This window comes from Triturus cristatus, chromosome 2_2 (assembly GCF_964204655.1).
Source record: "Triturus cristatus chromosome 2_2, aTriCri1.1, whole genome shotgun sequence".
NCBI classification, from domain to species: domain Eukaryota; kingdom Metazoa; phylum Chordata; class Amphibia; order Caudata; family Salamandridae; genus Triturus; species Triturus cristatus.
Window position 1 is genome coordinate 616761552 of NC_140582.1, and position 16336 is coordinate 616777887.

The following is a 16336-nucleotide window of genomic DNA, read 5'->3' on the forward strand; positions in this document are numbered from 1 at the left end:
GTACCAATATTCATTAGTCCCACGCTGACATGCCATCAGATTAATCAACTGAGATTCTAAATGATCATCTCTCTGATGCACTTTATCCATAAAATCCTTTGCAGTTACATTTTGCAGATGCATTCCAGTTTTTAAAATGTGATTTACTGCATATGAAAGTCCAGACAAGTCACTTTCAAACAGAAGATGAAACATATAAGGGATACATTGTCGAAATCTTGGATCTTCTGCATATAATCTTGTTGTCCGATATTCAGATGCAGGAATCTGCACAGGACGTTCATCATATCGTCCACCTTTTCCTGTTGGAAACAACTGCGGGAAACAACGAGCTTCCAAACTCTCTTCCCATACACTCATGGGACTTCCTGTTGCTTTTTTCATTTGAAACAACTCAATTGTATTCCCCATCACCTCTTTGGAATGAAGTGGATGTACACTGTAATGTTCATAGATCTCTTCACATCTGGACATGTCCACTTTTTCAATTTGTCCACTTAGGTGGCGATTCCGATCCGTTAAAAATAATTTGCGTACGACCCGTATCCGTCTTTTTTTATGTACGAGTCGTACAAGTACCGTACAAACGGCCAAGTACGATTCGTACGTGAAAAATATCTACGAATAATGTCGGGAAAAGTCTACGAGAGTGCGTCGGAAAGTTTTTACGTCCGAATATAGTCGGGAAAAGTGTACGAGAGTGAGCCGGACATTTTTACGTGCAAATCGTAAAACACAAGTCCGAGCGCGCAAGTACGATCTCGACCGTCTGTCCGAATACACAATCGCGCATAAAATGGCCCGTACGGAGCCTACGCAATAGCACACATGTACGGGTAAACTTATGGCCGTGTACGAGCCATACAGCCCCCCCATTCCCCCCAAATATGTCAGCACCGTACACCACCCTGTCCGCACTGTACCCCAGCCCTGCAACTGTACGTGCCATACTCCCCCATGTATGTGCCGTACCCCCCATGTACGTGCCTTACCCCCCTGTTCGCACTGTACCCCAGCCCCGCACCTGTACACGCCGTACCCCCCATGTACGCGCCTTCCCCCATGTACGCGCATCACCCCCGCAAGTACGCGCCGTACCTCCGCATGTACACGCCGTACCCCAGGGCCGCACGTGTACGCACCGTACCTCCACCGCATGTAGGCGCCTTACCCCCATGTACGCACCGTACTTCCGCATGTACGCGCCGTACCCCAGGCCTGCACGTGTACGCACCATACCCCCACCGCATGTATGTGCCTTACCCCCCATGTACGCACCGTACCGCCGCATGTACGCGCCATACCCCAGGCCTGCACGTGTACGCACCGTACCCCCACCGCATATATGCACCTTACCCCCATGTACGTGCCGTACCTCCGCATGTACGCGCCGTACCCCAGGGCCACACGTGTACGCACCATACCCCCACCGCATGTACGTGCCTTACCCCCCATGTACGCGCCGTATCTCCGCATGTACGTGCTGTACCCCAGGGCCGCACGTGTATGCACCGTACCCCCACCGCATGTACGCGCCGCTCTCCAACACCGTACCCCAGCACCCTCACCCAGCATCGCGTATGTACAGATTGTACCTACGCGAAAAAGACTCATACAGAACCAGGACACTGTAAAACAGCACAAGGAGGGTCAACTCGACTCGCATAACACCACAAAACACGTCTACATGACAAAATACATCTCAATGACTGACCTGGCACATCCAAACAGGCAAACAGAGGCCCCAAATCACAACCACCTCTTATAACACACCCACCAAAATTCAAACACAGCCACACCCAAAAATTGACCAATAAAAAGGGCCCACACACACAACCCATGAGCCTTTGCAACAGACCCACTGCTGCCAGACCCCACAGAGAAACAACTCCACATTACTCATACCTTCACTACACCTTCACTCACACACCTTCACACAACCTCCTCCACAAACATCCCCCTCTTCACATTCACACACACACCGTCACATTCACACCCACACACCCACAACCATCCACACCCACACCCCACACCATGCCCACAGACAAGAATCCAAAGTTCACAACGGCGGAGCTGGACCTCCTTGTCAACGAAGTCATCAGAGTCGAGCCACAGCTGTTTGGAACATTGGTCAGACAGACCAGCATAGCTGAAAAATCTGCCATGTGGCAGAGGATTGTCGATAAGGTGAATGCTGTTGCACCCATCCGAAGGACCAGGCATGAATGCCAAGCCAGGTGGTACGATCTGCGCAGGGCGGTCAAGAGGAAAATGAATGAAGAATATGCCCAGAGTAACATCACTGGAGGTGGGCCTCCCCGCAGACCCGTACACTACCATCCCTGGGAGGAGAAGGTGATGGCCCTGCTACCGCCGGTGGGAGTACACGGAGTGGAAGGAGTCGCAGAGCCTGGTGAGTACACAAACAACTTGCGTAACATGGGGGCAATGGGGTCCACACCACATATACACCAAATGCACGCAACTTTCCCCAAGCACTCACCGCACACAACCACACTCCAAAACCACGCTCATGCCACTAACGTCTCCATGCACCCATCACAAATCAAGGCAAGGCCATGTCCAAGGCTACAACAACCACAAACACAAGACTGGATGTCCGGGAGGCTGGGAGAGTGGGCCCCACACAACACATTGTGAAAATGAGACACAGACACCAATGCCCTCAGCCCATATGGCATAGGTAAATACCCATGCACAATGCACAGGGACTGGCAAAGTACTGACAAGGTAGCTGACACTTGGCCCTGTCGTATGCAGCACAAGGCCCTCCTGGGACCACTGTACACTCAAACACCAACTCCACAAGCACAGGTATCTAGCACAGGAAGTCGCACTCACTGTCATGCCAGCATGCACCATGAGGGGACAGACACATCACCTGGGAGACCCAATGAAAACTCACACTACACACAACAGCAGGCCCAATCACAACCCCCCCCCTTACACAAGCACACACCCCCGGGGCAGGCAACGGATTTACACACTCCCACAATGGACATGTGACACAACAAGACCAATCCAGAGCCAAATAAGCCTCAGAGCCAACAATCTACAGGTCAGACACTCAGGAGAACATCCCAATCTGTCCCCCGCAACATACCCATCCCCAAGTTGACATTGAGAGGAATGCTAGGCACATCCAACTACCTGGAGGAACTGTGTCAACTTGAATATGTATGAAACATAGATGTTTTTTTCAATGAAACACCATTAACATTGTCTCTCTCTCACACACAGGGCAACATCGTCGATCTCCCCCCAACACTGGGGGGGAAGAATCACAGTCCCAGGCTCCGCGTGAAGACGTTCCCACCGGCAGCGACGACTCTCACCACTCCGTGGATGACCCCGACCAACCTGGCACATCCCAGGACACACCCAGGAGCCCTGCTCACACTGAACAACAGAGCCAGTCTGACCAGGAGGGACAAGGTTCTCCGGGCACCCAGGAGGAGGCAGGCAATCCTGCAAATGCCATCCCTCAGGGGTCCCGTAGACCCGATGTGCCCACAACGGCAGGCCAGGCTCAAGTGGGCAGGGGTGGTGGGAGTGAAGGCAGGCGGAGGCGCGAACCTGACCAGCCAGCTCAGGACACCGGTATGTCACACATACGCAACATCCTGGACTCATACCGGCGTGACACCAGAGGCATCAACCAGGTTGTGTCAAGACTCTCCGAGATGCAGGGGACCCTCGATGAGATTAAGAACCTGCAGGTCGAGCATCATGCCAGTCATCAACAACACCAAGGACGGATGGAGGCAAGACTGGCTGAGCTCCTGGCGGTGCACAGGGACATGAGCCAATCACTCCGTCAGATCGCCCAAAGCATGGGCAACCCTCCCTGTGCCACCAGGTGTAGACCAGCACCAGACACAGGAAGGGAGGAGGAGGAGGAGGATTCATCTGACAGAGCGTCCCCAGCATCGTCAAGGCCTGCATCTGAGGGTCCCCGGAGGAAGGTGGGTCATCCACGGAAAAGACCGTGAGAGTCAGCGGACCATCCACATCTCCCAGGTCACCTGGCCTGGGACCTGGCCCTCTGGCGCAACAGCGCCACCTCACCCAATGACATTCTCTGCCACATGGACTTGGTGGTCACAGTCTGATCAATGATGACCAACACTGTGGTCTGGACTCTGATGACTCCAACTGACAAGGATGCCATCTCCCCTGTGAACTTTGGATTCTATGTACCCGGTAGAGCACCTTACTTCTTCCACCAAAAGACTCACCCCACCATAAATAAATACTTTAATTTGTCATGAGATGTTGCTGTCATTTGGCATTATTCACCAACATATGTGTGTGTAAATGTCAAACTATGCCTGAGTGTTGAACTAACTCCACACATCCATACCCTGGTATCGGAGTCTGGTACAGGACACACATGGGTCACAATGTATCATTCAATGCAGACATGGAGCACAATACTCACCTGTGATGGCCTCAAGCTGCTGAGGGGGTGCATGCAATACTGTGCCGACAGACCTATTTGGAAGAGTACCATTAAGGCGTAGAGGTCATGCCTCATTTGGAGGTTCCCGGGGAGGGAGTCCCAGGTATGTGTTCCCAGGTGGGAGAACTATGTCCTGCATGCTGGAGTATGGTGGATCGGAAGAATGGTGGCCAGGTCAAGGTTGGATGCATGGAGATGGCACTACGGGGTCTCGGATGACAGTGGTACAAGGTTGGTGTTGGGTCGGGGTTGTGGCCTGCCTCCTGAGTGTGGGTGGGGAGTCTGAAGGTCATCCTGCAGCACACAGTGATCCATTGCAGCTATCTCTGCTGGACGGTGATGTGGCTGGGGCGCGGGATGTTGCAGCTGAGGTGTGCAGTTGCAGCCTGGATGTGGACAAGTGTCCTGGGACATGGATGCTGTCGTGGACCTGGGGGATGGTCCGTCTTTCCTTGGAGTGGATCTATCTGGAGATCATGTGCATAATGCAGAGGGTGTTGCAGTCTGAGGCACAGATGTTGGTGATTACCATGGCAAATGTGAGCAAGCAATCCATGATGCACACCATCTTGTGTGCATGGACACTGGGTGCTTGTGCGGGGCTACTACGGGTGGGACACAAGCAGTTGACCCAGCTGTAAGGAGACAATCCTCAGATGTTGACCTCAGTCCTGTAAAAGTCTAGCCTCAGGTGGCTGCTGTTCTGCCATTCATCAATGGATCTCATGCATACTTGAATGATGGAACTGCCAATGTCTGTGTCTTTGTTGAGGGTGAGGAGCACCTGGCTGTGAATGGCATACGAGCTGATGATGAGGTGCTGTGCGCATGTGATGGTGGAGAGGGGGGTCCTGGACACTCTGTAGATTGACATGCTGAGAGATGATACCTGTGCCATGTCCCAGACGATGATTCGACAAAAATAAACCTTGAGGATTTATTTAACTTATATTTCTTAGTCAAGCAGTCATTGTAGTGAACTTCATTTCAAAGAACTTAGAGAAAAAACAGGTATCACAGTTCATTTTTTATATTCATTTTTTGTATTTTTTAGAAATTTCAACACAGCCAATCTTTTTTTATATATATTTTCGTTTATGCACTGGCAACACAAGACTACTGTCCATTTAACACATATAAACAGTAGTTATTGACACTTTTCATACATCGATGAACCATCCATAGATGGTCATATATCAAGAAAAATCTTGTTTCGATATTTGCGATATCAGAACACATCAGATGAACACTGTTTATGCCAAAGAAGTGTCATAGCGTCGACGTTTTGGTCTCCTATCTGATAATATTAATCAACGAGACCATCTTCAGGACCAGAGTTGCACCATGTATTTCTACGAGACCATAAGCGGTTCCTAATCTCTTGAATTCATTCTTAACCGGTCTTCAACTGTAGAGGTACTTAGTTAGGGAACGCCAGCTATCGTCGGCGCTTCGTGAGTCCGTAATCAATAACGGATATCTTCCCCGGCTATACATCAATTTCACCGGCTATACTTCAATTTCACGTCTCGCCAATTAGTCCGAGCTCGGAGATTAGGAACCGCTTATGGTCTCGTAGAAATACATGGTGCAACTCTGGTCCTGAAGATGGTTCATCGATGTATGAAAAGTGTCAATAACTACTGTTTATATGTGTTAAATTGACAGTAGTCTTGTGTTGCCAGTGTATAAACGAAAATATATTTTTCTTTGTATATATAAAAAAAGATTGGCTGTGTTGAAATTTCTAAAAAATACAAAAAATGAATATAAAAAATGAACTGTGATAACTGTTTTTTCTCTAAGTTCTTTGAAATGAAGTTCACTACGGTGACTGCTTGACTAAGAAATATAAGTTAAATAAATCCTCAAGGTTTATTTTTGTCGAATCGTATTACACCCAAATCCTTGGGGTTAATTGGGTTGCCCTATTGTTTTGTATGTCCCAGACGATGACACCATACTACATGCTGAAGTCCCACTCCCATGCCCTTGCTGGGCCACAGAGCCTGTGGGGAGTATTAGGGATGTGACCTGGTTGGTGTGACAGGGCCTGGAAGGCGGGGCAGCGCAGTGTAGGCAGTTGGAGTTGCACACTCAGCATGCAAAGGTGTCGTGTGTGTGCCCAGGGTATGTCTGACAGCAGGCGTTAGATGTGCGGATGGACATAGCTCGGAGTGTGGCTGATACATCAGACTGTAGTGTGATGTGGGTTATGCAAGGACAGGATGGTGGTGCAATGTGCACCTTGCATGTGTTGATGGTCCAGCCTTTGGCACCGCGTGGCAGCAACAGTGGCATAGACAAGCTGAGGACAGCCAAATGAATGGGTGGAGGGAGGAAGTGAGGAGCATCTTGGAGGCGCGTATGTTGCCAAATCTGGATACTCTGTGGGCCCTTGCTGCAGGGGCTCAGCAGCAGGCGGCATCTCCTTGCAAAATGACAGAATTTGCACACAAAGACTAGGATGTCAGAAGGTCAACTGCAACAGGCGCGTGTGTAAAGTAAGGAGTGTCCAGTGTCACATGGCACACCCAGAGACAGTGCATGCACAATCACCAAAGAAGCATGACACCGGATCAGGAAACTGAAGGCCGACCTGCACACAGGAGACACACCCTCAGCAGCTGTTGATGGCCCATTGTGTGGACCAACATGCCAAAAAACATACACGACCATGTACTTCATGCCCAATAGGGAGCCTAATCCATGAGCAACTGCATGCATGTTGCTAAACTACACATGGACTCCTATGCATAATCTTCCACAACTATGCCAGATATGCCGCATGCAAAGTGGCAAGAGACCTGCATTGACAGAGATGAGGCACCTTGGAGTGTGACAAACACCTTTATTACTCAGACTCACACTAAGGGAAATGCATCAATTGGAAAAGACTCACAGGTCATTTGGCTGACCATGTGTGACCTACACTGGACACCCCCTTCAACACACAGATGTAGTAAATCCTACTGAGATGGGACACAAGTGAAGGGGTTGAGCCTAACACCCCTTGCTGCACATGGAGAGTCTACAATTCCCCATTGAGCCTCATATGGGGATGTCCCACACTCTGTCCCCCATTAGCATCCCGTATGTTCCTGAGGGACGTTATACACACATTGATGCCTTCATCAGAATCCACAAACCATTACAGATGACTGTCAGGAAGGGTGACTATCAATTCATGGGAGCCATGCAACACGTCATGTGGCCCATGGTGAGTCGACATGTATGCATGGTAACACAACATGCACAGGAGCAGTCCCCACATATCACAAACACGTACCACCCACAAAATGCTTTGCTGCACTCCTTACCCCAAATGACTTTTCAACATGTCTGTGCATGTAACTCTGATCCAGCACACGTTGCAATACTCATGAGGAATAGCAGGAGGGCAATGATGAGATGAGCAGACGACAGCCGCAAGAACCTGGGGAGGCCAGACACACAACAAGTCAGCGAAGAGCTAGTAATCCTCAGACATGTACATGTACTCTACAGGAATGATGTTGTCACCATGCCCTTAATAAATTTAGTGTCCCAGCTAATATGTGTGGAATGACATCATCACTTGGATGACACATCAGAACACACCTCCAAGTCACTTAGCACACAGTCAGCTCGACACACACATTGCAACACATGCCACACAAGGCTCAAAGCGTGCACACTCAGACACAGGGACTCACCATCATGAGAAGAAGTTGCGGATAAGCTGACTCCGGATGTCCTCATCCTCATCCTCATCCTCACTTGCCCCATGCCCAAGCCCTTCATCCTCCACGGGTGGATGATCCTGCTCATCCGGATCAAGGATGAGTGGCACGGCCTTCTCCACTGCCATGTTGTGCAGCATGCAGCACACAATGTATATTTTGCAGACCTTCATCGGGGCATATGGGAGGGCGCCGCCGGTCTTGTGGAGGCACCAGAATCTGCTCTTCAGGAGTCCAAACGTCCTCTCAATCACGCGCCTCGTCTGCCTATGGGTGTCACTGTACCGGTGTTTTGCGGTTGCGGAGAGGCATCATCAGCCATGGCATGTTGGGATAGCCAGAGTCCCCTACATGGAAACATCATGTGAAGAAGTGGGTCAGGAGATGCCGTAAGATACAAAGATAGCGCTAAACACAGGACTAACAGAGTATACCCACCAACAAGACATGCTCATTCCGCGTGCAGCTGCAGCATCATTTCTGGCACCCTGCTACGCCTCATGATGTATGCATCGTATGCGGACCCTGGAAAACGGGAACAGACATGGGAAATCAGCATGTTAGCAAGACACATCACAAGGGCATTAATGGAGTGGTAATGTTTTCTGTTTCTATAGGCTACCTCCTGTGCCTGTGGTGGTACCAAAGCCACATGTGTCCCATCAATGGCCCCAATTACATGAGGCATCCCTCCCAGGGCATAGAACTCACCCTTGACACCTGTCAACTGCTCACGAGTGGGAAAATGGATGAATTCATACAGGTGCACCAACATGGCTTCTATAACATCATGCAGGACACGGCTGAACATTGTCTGGGACATGCCGCCGACATCAGCTATGGTCAATTGAAACGTGCCAGTGGCAAAAAAATGTAGGGCTGCCATCACATTCATCTTGGGGGTCAGAGCTGTAGGATACCTGTGTTGTGGTTGGAGGTGTGGTGCAAGCCGACGGGTCAAGTCCTCTATCAACTCTTGCGAGAAGCGGTATCTGCGTATGCAGTCATGTTCACGCATGGCATCCAGGTCTGGCATTCGTCTGGGGAGAGGCAGTGCCCTGCAGAGATTTGAAAGGAATAACAAAGAGTGAGTACATTACCACACCAATGTCACTGAGGTGAGCACATGTTCAACAGCTAATACACATCTGCTTAATACAGAGTCTGTGCTGTGCAATACATCCAGGTCACGTAGGCCAGCCAGGTGATACTCCTACGAAGAGCCAGCCACAATAGTTGCATGGCAATGTTGACGTGACATGCCATTAAAATAGCTGTGGGCCAGTGTAAGTGACAAGCCAGACACATTACATGAGTGACAGACATCCACATATCAGCATTTGAAGGATGTCATCTCATACAGACAGCTGGCGGGAGTCTAGACGCACAGGTCACATGTCATCTGGAAAAGGACAGATAACACACATTTCCATGAAGGGGTACATGTCAAAAACTGATGACACAGACATTGAGAGAACGCAGATATTGCCTCATGTCAGGAAGTCATCTTCGAACCATCATGACACATGTAATGTGTGAGTCCACATGTGGCATGGTGTGCGTATATGTGTGTCATGCACATATGCACACAGACACATGTTGGATGCTGCAACAGCAGATGGAGTTGACGGAACACCAACGGAAAGTTCATGGGAACACATGACACACACATGACATAGTCACATCGTGGCACGCTGGGAGTCACATGTCAGGTGTAATTATCCGTGTACCTGGCATCAGGGGACAGTTGCGGGTGTTGCTGACTGTGCCATACCAGTGATGCAGTGCTTGACACGTGTGTCGTACATGCACACATGTGCAAAGTGTGAAGGGGAAGTGTGCCACGTAGTGCCCCATCACACATGACATGTGTAAACAGCTCATCACACATCTATTGTGCCACAACATGAGGAGACATGTGCCACATCACTGCCTGACACACCTAGGCCCTGCACATGAAGGATTGCACTGACAATGACTTGATGTACAGCCTTGTGCGAGTCTGACACCTCCATTCCTTTCGTGGGCGCCTCCTATCACAAGTGTAAGCTGTGAAAGGCAGTACACATGCTCTGAGGGCGTGTGTAGGGCCCGTACTCACGCGTGAGTACCTGCCGTACACGCGTGAGTACGTGCCTATCACTATAGTTGTGTTACTGTAGGTCTGAGTGATACGGCACGTACTCACACGTGTACGGCCCGTACACGCGTGAGTAAGTACGTGCCATATCACTAGGCCCTACGGTAACCCAACTATAGTGATAGGCACGTACTCACGGGTGTACGGCCCGTACACGCGTGAGTACGTGCCGTATCACTAGGCCCTACGGTACCCCAACTATAGTGATAGGCACGTACTCATGCGTGTACGGCCCGTACACGCGTGAGTACGTGCCGTATCACTAGGCCCTACGGAACCCAACTATAGTGATAGGCACGTACTTACGCATGTACGGCCCATACACACGTGAGTACGTGCCGTATCACTAGGCCCTACGGTACCCCCAACTCTAGTGATAGGCACGTACTCACACGTGTACGGCCCGTACATGCGTGAGTACGTGCCGTATCACTAGGCCCTACGGTACCCCCAACTATAGTGATAGGCACGTACTCACGCGTGTACGGCCCGTACACGCGTGAGTACGTGCCATATCACTAGGCCCTACGGTACCCCCAACTATAGTGATAGGCACGTACTCACGCGTGTACGGCCAGTACACGCGTGAGTACGGCCCGTATCACTGTAGTGATGGTGCCCTAGGGGTACGTGTAAAACGCGCCGTACCTGTGTGGGGATTTAAGAATTACAATGGGGACACAAGAGAGACAAGTATTAGGGCCTAAATGCATGCTGGTTGTCATGGATACCGAGTTTCAAGTTCAAACATCATGTGGTCTGGAAAAAGCAGTTGGTCACATTATACATTGTTGCAAAGTGGTTGTTGACTTGACATGATGCTGCAAAATCGAAAGATGCAAAGGCTGTCACTGGTGTATGTTTAAAGGGATTGGAGGAAACATAGGATGCAAATGAGTCTGACCAATCACTCTGTACTCCTGTAAATGAAATAGGCCAGCAAGGCAGATATAGGGCAGGCAGAACCCATGAGAGGGCACTTGCCTGCACAACATGTCAGTCGATACCACTGCTGCTGTATTGTCACCCTCTGGCACCATGTCAAGGACTGTGGAGAGGGCCCAGCCTTTCACCCAGGAGGAGAACGAGGCCCTGCTGGATGTGATCCTCCCACGGTACCCCATGCTGTATGGTCGACCAGGGGAGCAGGTGAGTGCTGACTCCACTACCTTTGCCTGTGCACCTTTATTGTGTCTGTCACTTCTGGCATTATGGCCAGGTGTGACAGACATGCAATGTTGGTTGGAGTGGGTCCCGGGGGGGATAGCTTATGTCTCTCATGCAGGGCTTGATGTAGTTCATGTGTGCACTCCTCACTTGCATTGTGCTTACTGTGACATTCACTGCATAGTGCATGGCACATTCAGCCAGCCTAATCCTCTTGGGCATTCTTGTTTTATTTTCCTGCGGTGATTCAGTGGTCACCCCGGTGTGACAGGTGACTGCACCCACAGATGTGTGTGAGAGTTGAGTGGAGCTGTGGTGAGAGTGGTGAGAGTGTCCAAATGATGTGTACGCCCCCTGGACATTGATGTGTGTGAATGTTTCTTGTCATGTGGGTGAGTGTCTATGTGGAGTGTTGCACCACAGCTGCATGGAGGAGGCAACTGCTCAATCCATCTGATGTGTGAAGTAAGCCGTGCTGTGTGTCTGACTTACTGAGCTAGCCCCACACCTGTGACCCCCCCCTGGCAAGTGGCACATGTGCAGAGTGAGGTTTGCATCCGCTGTTGCCAATGGCAGGTGATTGATGTGTGCCTGTGTGTGTCTGTGTACTCTGCTGAGGTTTTGTCAGTGGCCTGGGGCATGTGACTGCTTTGCGGTGCTGTCCATCAGCCTTGTGTTGCTTGGGATGCACAGTGTGTGCCATGATCAGGGATTGTTTCGCACCCCTCATGCCACCTGTGTACTTACTATGCCATGTAGTGCATTGGTGCATCCACAGTGGAAAAAGTCCCTATGACTAAGGTGCTATTACTTACCAGCATACTATGCCCTGTTCAACAAATCTAAGATGTTCAAATGTGTGTCTCTGTGACATGGTGCAGGTGTAGTGATGTCCCACTTTGTCATCCACACAGGTATCCCCCTACCACAAGGGGAAGATCTGGAAGGATGCCGTCAAGGCCGTGCAATCGGTGTAGGGTCGCAGTCGGCGCCTGCCACAAGTGAGGAAGAGATGGCAGGACATCAGGTGCTGGACCCGGAGGATCGCCCGGGTCATGCTGAAGGACTCACCTCCTCGCAAGCATGGCGGGCACCGGCGCCTGACCCACCAGATGCGGCGTGTTCTGGCGGTGGTCTTCCCTGACTTGGATAGGCGGATACAGGAGTTACAGCAGCAGGAAGGGGGTAGGTACATGTGTGTTTGTTGTGTGTCGCCAGCTTTTGGAGCTGCTCAGTCGTCTGGATACACTGCCAGGCTATATATGTGCAGTGCATATCCTGTTCCCCAAAGTCAACCTGTGCTGTTCTTCCTCCCTTCCCCTCCTTGACATGTGTTACCTGGTCTGTGTGTTATCACTATTGCACATGGTCATCTAGGCTGCCAGTTTATCAAGGTGCACACTGCTTTCAGCATCATGCGTGGGGGTGGTCTGCCTGTGCCCTGTCCTGTTCAGTCATTTGGGGTGCATAATTGTTGGCCATGATGCTGAGTCTCAACATAGGAGTGCGAGGGTTCAAATGAACAGACTTGCAGCATGCATTAACAATGTTGTGGCCTCAGTCAGACATGATGTGCATGAGTGGGATATATGCATAGTGCCGGGACGGTTGCTCCTGTAACAGTCAGCTCATTCCAGGACCATGGAGCAGTGTGCACACTACAGTCCCCTGACAAAGCCTGCCCTCCTACTTATGTGTGTCACCCAACACTGTGCACATTCACTGTGGGTTCATCATGGCTCTGCCTCTGTGGCATTGTTCCCTGGCCTAGGTAGTAGTTTTCAAATGTGTGATCCATTTGCCCACTGGACAGGGATACACCAGTTTGCTTGTGCATACTCACACTGGGCAGTGCTTGTGTGGCTATTCACAACAATCTGTTGATGTTTGTTTGTGACCAATATGTTTTGGCAGCCCTACAAGGTGACGTTGTGTTAATGAAGCTAGTTTTCAAGCACAGTTATTGTAACCCTGAATAAGAGGTGTCACTTCTTGATCGGTATCAGTCACATTGACTCAGGTATGGGTGGGTGTGTGCGGGAGGGGCGTACATGTTCAACCCTGATGTTTCATTGCCAGTTCTGACTTGTGTGTGATGATTCGCAGTACAGAAAGTCATCGTGCAGTGCCCCCGTGATGTTGGCCAGTGCATAATGTTCGTGCTTCATTGCCTGTGTCAGTTTTTGACAATCATGTATCCTGATTGTACATTTTTGGCACCTGTGTGTGGTTCAGATGCTACACAGTTGTGACTTTGTGTGCAGCCATCTGTGGGTACATTCTGGCTTGCCATGAGGGGGAACCCACAGTACAGCTAGGCTTTTTTGCTAAACGATTGCAGGCCCATTAGCTTATGCATTGTCCTGGGTGTGGACATGTGTGCCACTCCAGATGACAGTCAGTAGGTCATATGTGTAGCCAACTGTGTGATGAGGTGACGGATAGCCATGTGACAAATGACATTATTCAAGTTGTTACTCAGAGAAAATGTCCATTGGCACTCACTACACCTGTCAACATGTCTCAATGTTTCATATGCTTGACCTTGTTGTTTTGTTGTGAAGGACAATGATGTGCCTGCATGACAGATGTCTCCCAAGGAAGTGCACAAGACACCACCTTTACACTTTCCAGGGACACGCTGGCACATTTTAAAGTAAGGCACAGTTTGAATAAAACTTGTTTGGAGTTCATACATATACATGTTCCCACAGTGTGCTAGCATTTGGGTTAGTCCTTGGTTGTTGCTGATACCAACTTATGAGTGTCAAGTCATCCAGACCACTCTGGTGCCATGTATATGTACTTACTGATACGCCATTTCTGCCTAACAGTGGCTGATTTGAATGAGTCTGGCAGCTCAGAAAGTGACTGTGTACATGTAGTTTGGTGTGCACCTCCTTGTGTGACTTCTGCTATACAGACACATGTGTGTTGTGTTCACAGAGTGCCACATTCACACATGCTAGACATGTCCATTGTGTAAAGGGTTGTGATTCTCCAGGAGTCACAATGTATTTCTTTGGGGTGTCAAGAGTACTCACAGGTCTCTGATTGTGGGGACACCTTCTGCATTGGCATGTGGTATTTGGCCTTGCGTGCGACAATACTGTTTGGTTCACAGTGAACAAGAGGTGGCATGCCTTCATAGTCTTGCTGTGCTCAACTGATCCCAGACACTAGCTTCTCATGATCTTGTGATTTCAAGTTATTTGCTGTTGTGTCCTAATTTTCATTCTTTCCAAGTGGCATGGTGGGTCAACCAACTGGGGAGTGCAGGGCTTACATATGTGGGGAGTATCCTAGATGTTACTCATGATGCCTTTCCTGATGCACTGTTGCCTATTTTGTTTGGACTCATGTGTCAGATGTATACAGGTGACTGATTTTTTCCTGTCTCTTCACCTTGCCCACAGCATCATCGGAGGACACCGAGGGAGACACCGGCACGGACGTGGAGGAGGGATCGAGCAGTGGTGCCACCACTGCTGAGGAGTCGGTGGAATCTAGTGGCACGGAGGGCGAGGGGAGTGAGGCGGAGGACCTGCCCAGTATCAACACTGACTACGAGGCAGACGGGTCCGAGGCTGAGCTCCCAGAGGGGGCGGAGGCTGAAAGCAGCAGTACATCTCTCGCTGCCCCCTCCATTCCCATTACCGCCCTCCCACTTGCTCGGGTCCCTTCTGTCCGTGCTAGGCCACATAGTGTCTCCTTTGTGCCAGGCACCTGTACCCCCTTCCCCTGTCCCCCCTGCTGCCCTCACTGCCGAGTCTGTGGACATTCAGCGGCAGTTGCAAGTTGGGCAGACATCGATCCTGACTGTCCTCCATGGCCACACCAGACTGCTGACCCAGATGGTGTCGTACATGGAGGGCATGTCATCAGCGATGTCTGACCAACGGATGTTGCTGAGGTCCCTGGACTCGTCACTGATGGCAGTAGTGAGTCACCTGCAGCGCTGCGTCCCCCCCTACCCCTGCCCCATCCACAAGTCCCACACCCATGCCTGTCCCAAGCACACCAAGACATCCACACACACGCACCCCACCAGACAGAAGCAGCACACCACCACGTAAGGGCAAGCACACACCTCCTGACACGCACACTCAGGGGGAAGAAGGCACTCCCACTGGGTCTGGGGCACACAGGCAGGCACGCAGCCACAGTCCTCGTCCACATGACTCACTCCCCAGTCCCTCCGATGTCACTCTCCGTGGCTCCCCTGCTCCAGATTCAGAGAAGGAGGCCTACTTTGCTGGGCTGGGCCTCAGCCCCACTAGTTCACCTGGCCGGAAACGGTCAAGGCACTCCACGGGTAGGGGAGTTAAGTCCCCCAGCCCGTCCACCACCTCCCCCAGTAGCGCTGCAACCCATCCCTTCGACCCCCCCACCTCCTTGGGGCCTGTTGTTTCTCCGGGTGCAGGGGAGACGCTTGAAGAACTGGCAGAAGTGTGCAGCTCTGAGTTCGCAACCACCTTTGGCGCTGCCCCACCCCCTGTGGTGGAGTCGTTCGTCCCTGCACCCACCACACCTACCCTTCCCCCTCCTGTCCCTGCGGTGCCTGGTCCTTCCCCACATGATGCCCCCCCCCCAGTCGACGACACAGTCTTGTGATGTGCAGGCAAGCTAGGGGAGACGCATGGCCATGTGTCCCCCCCCAAGGCCTGATGATATGGACTGGCCATTGGCCTTTGTGAATAGTCTCGTTTAAACATTATTATTTTCATGCTGAATAAAGCATTTTCTTTTTCGTTTGACAAGTCTTGCATTTCAGGTATTGATGTTGATGCTGATGCTACAGGAGTTGGGGTTGGGGGCATGTGT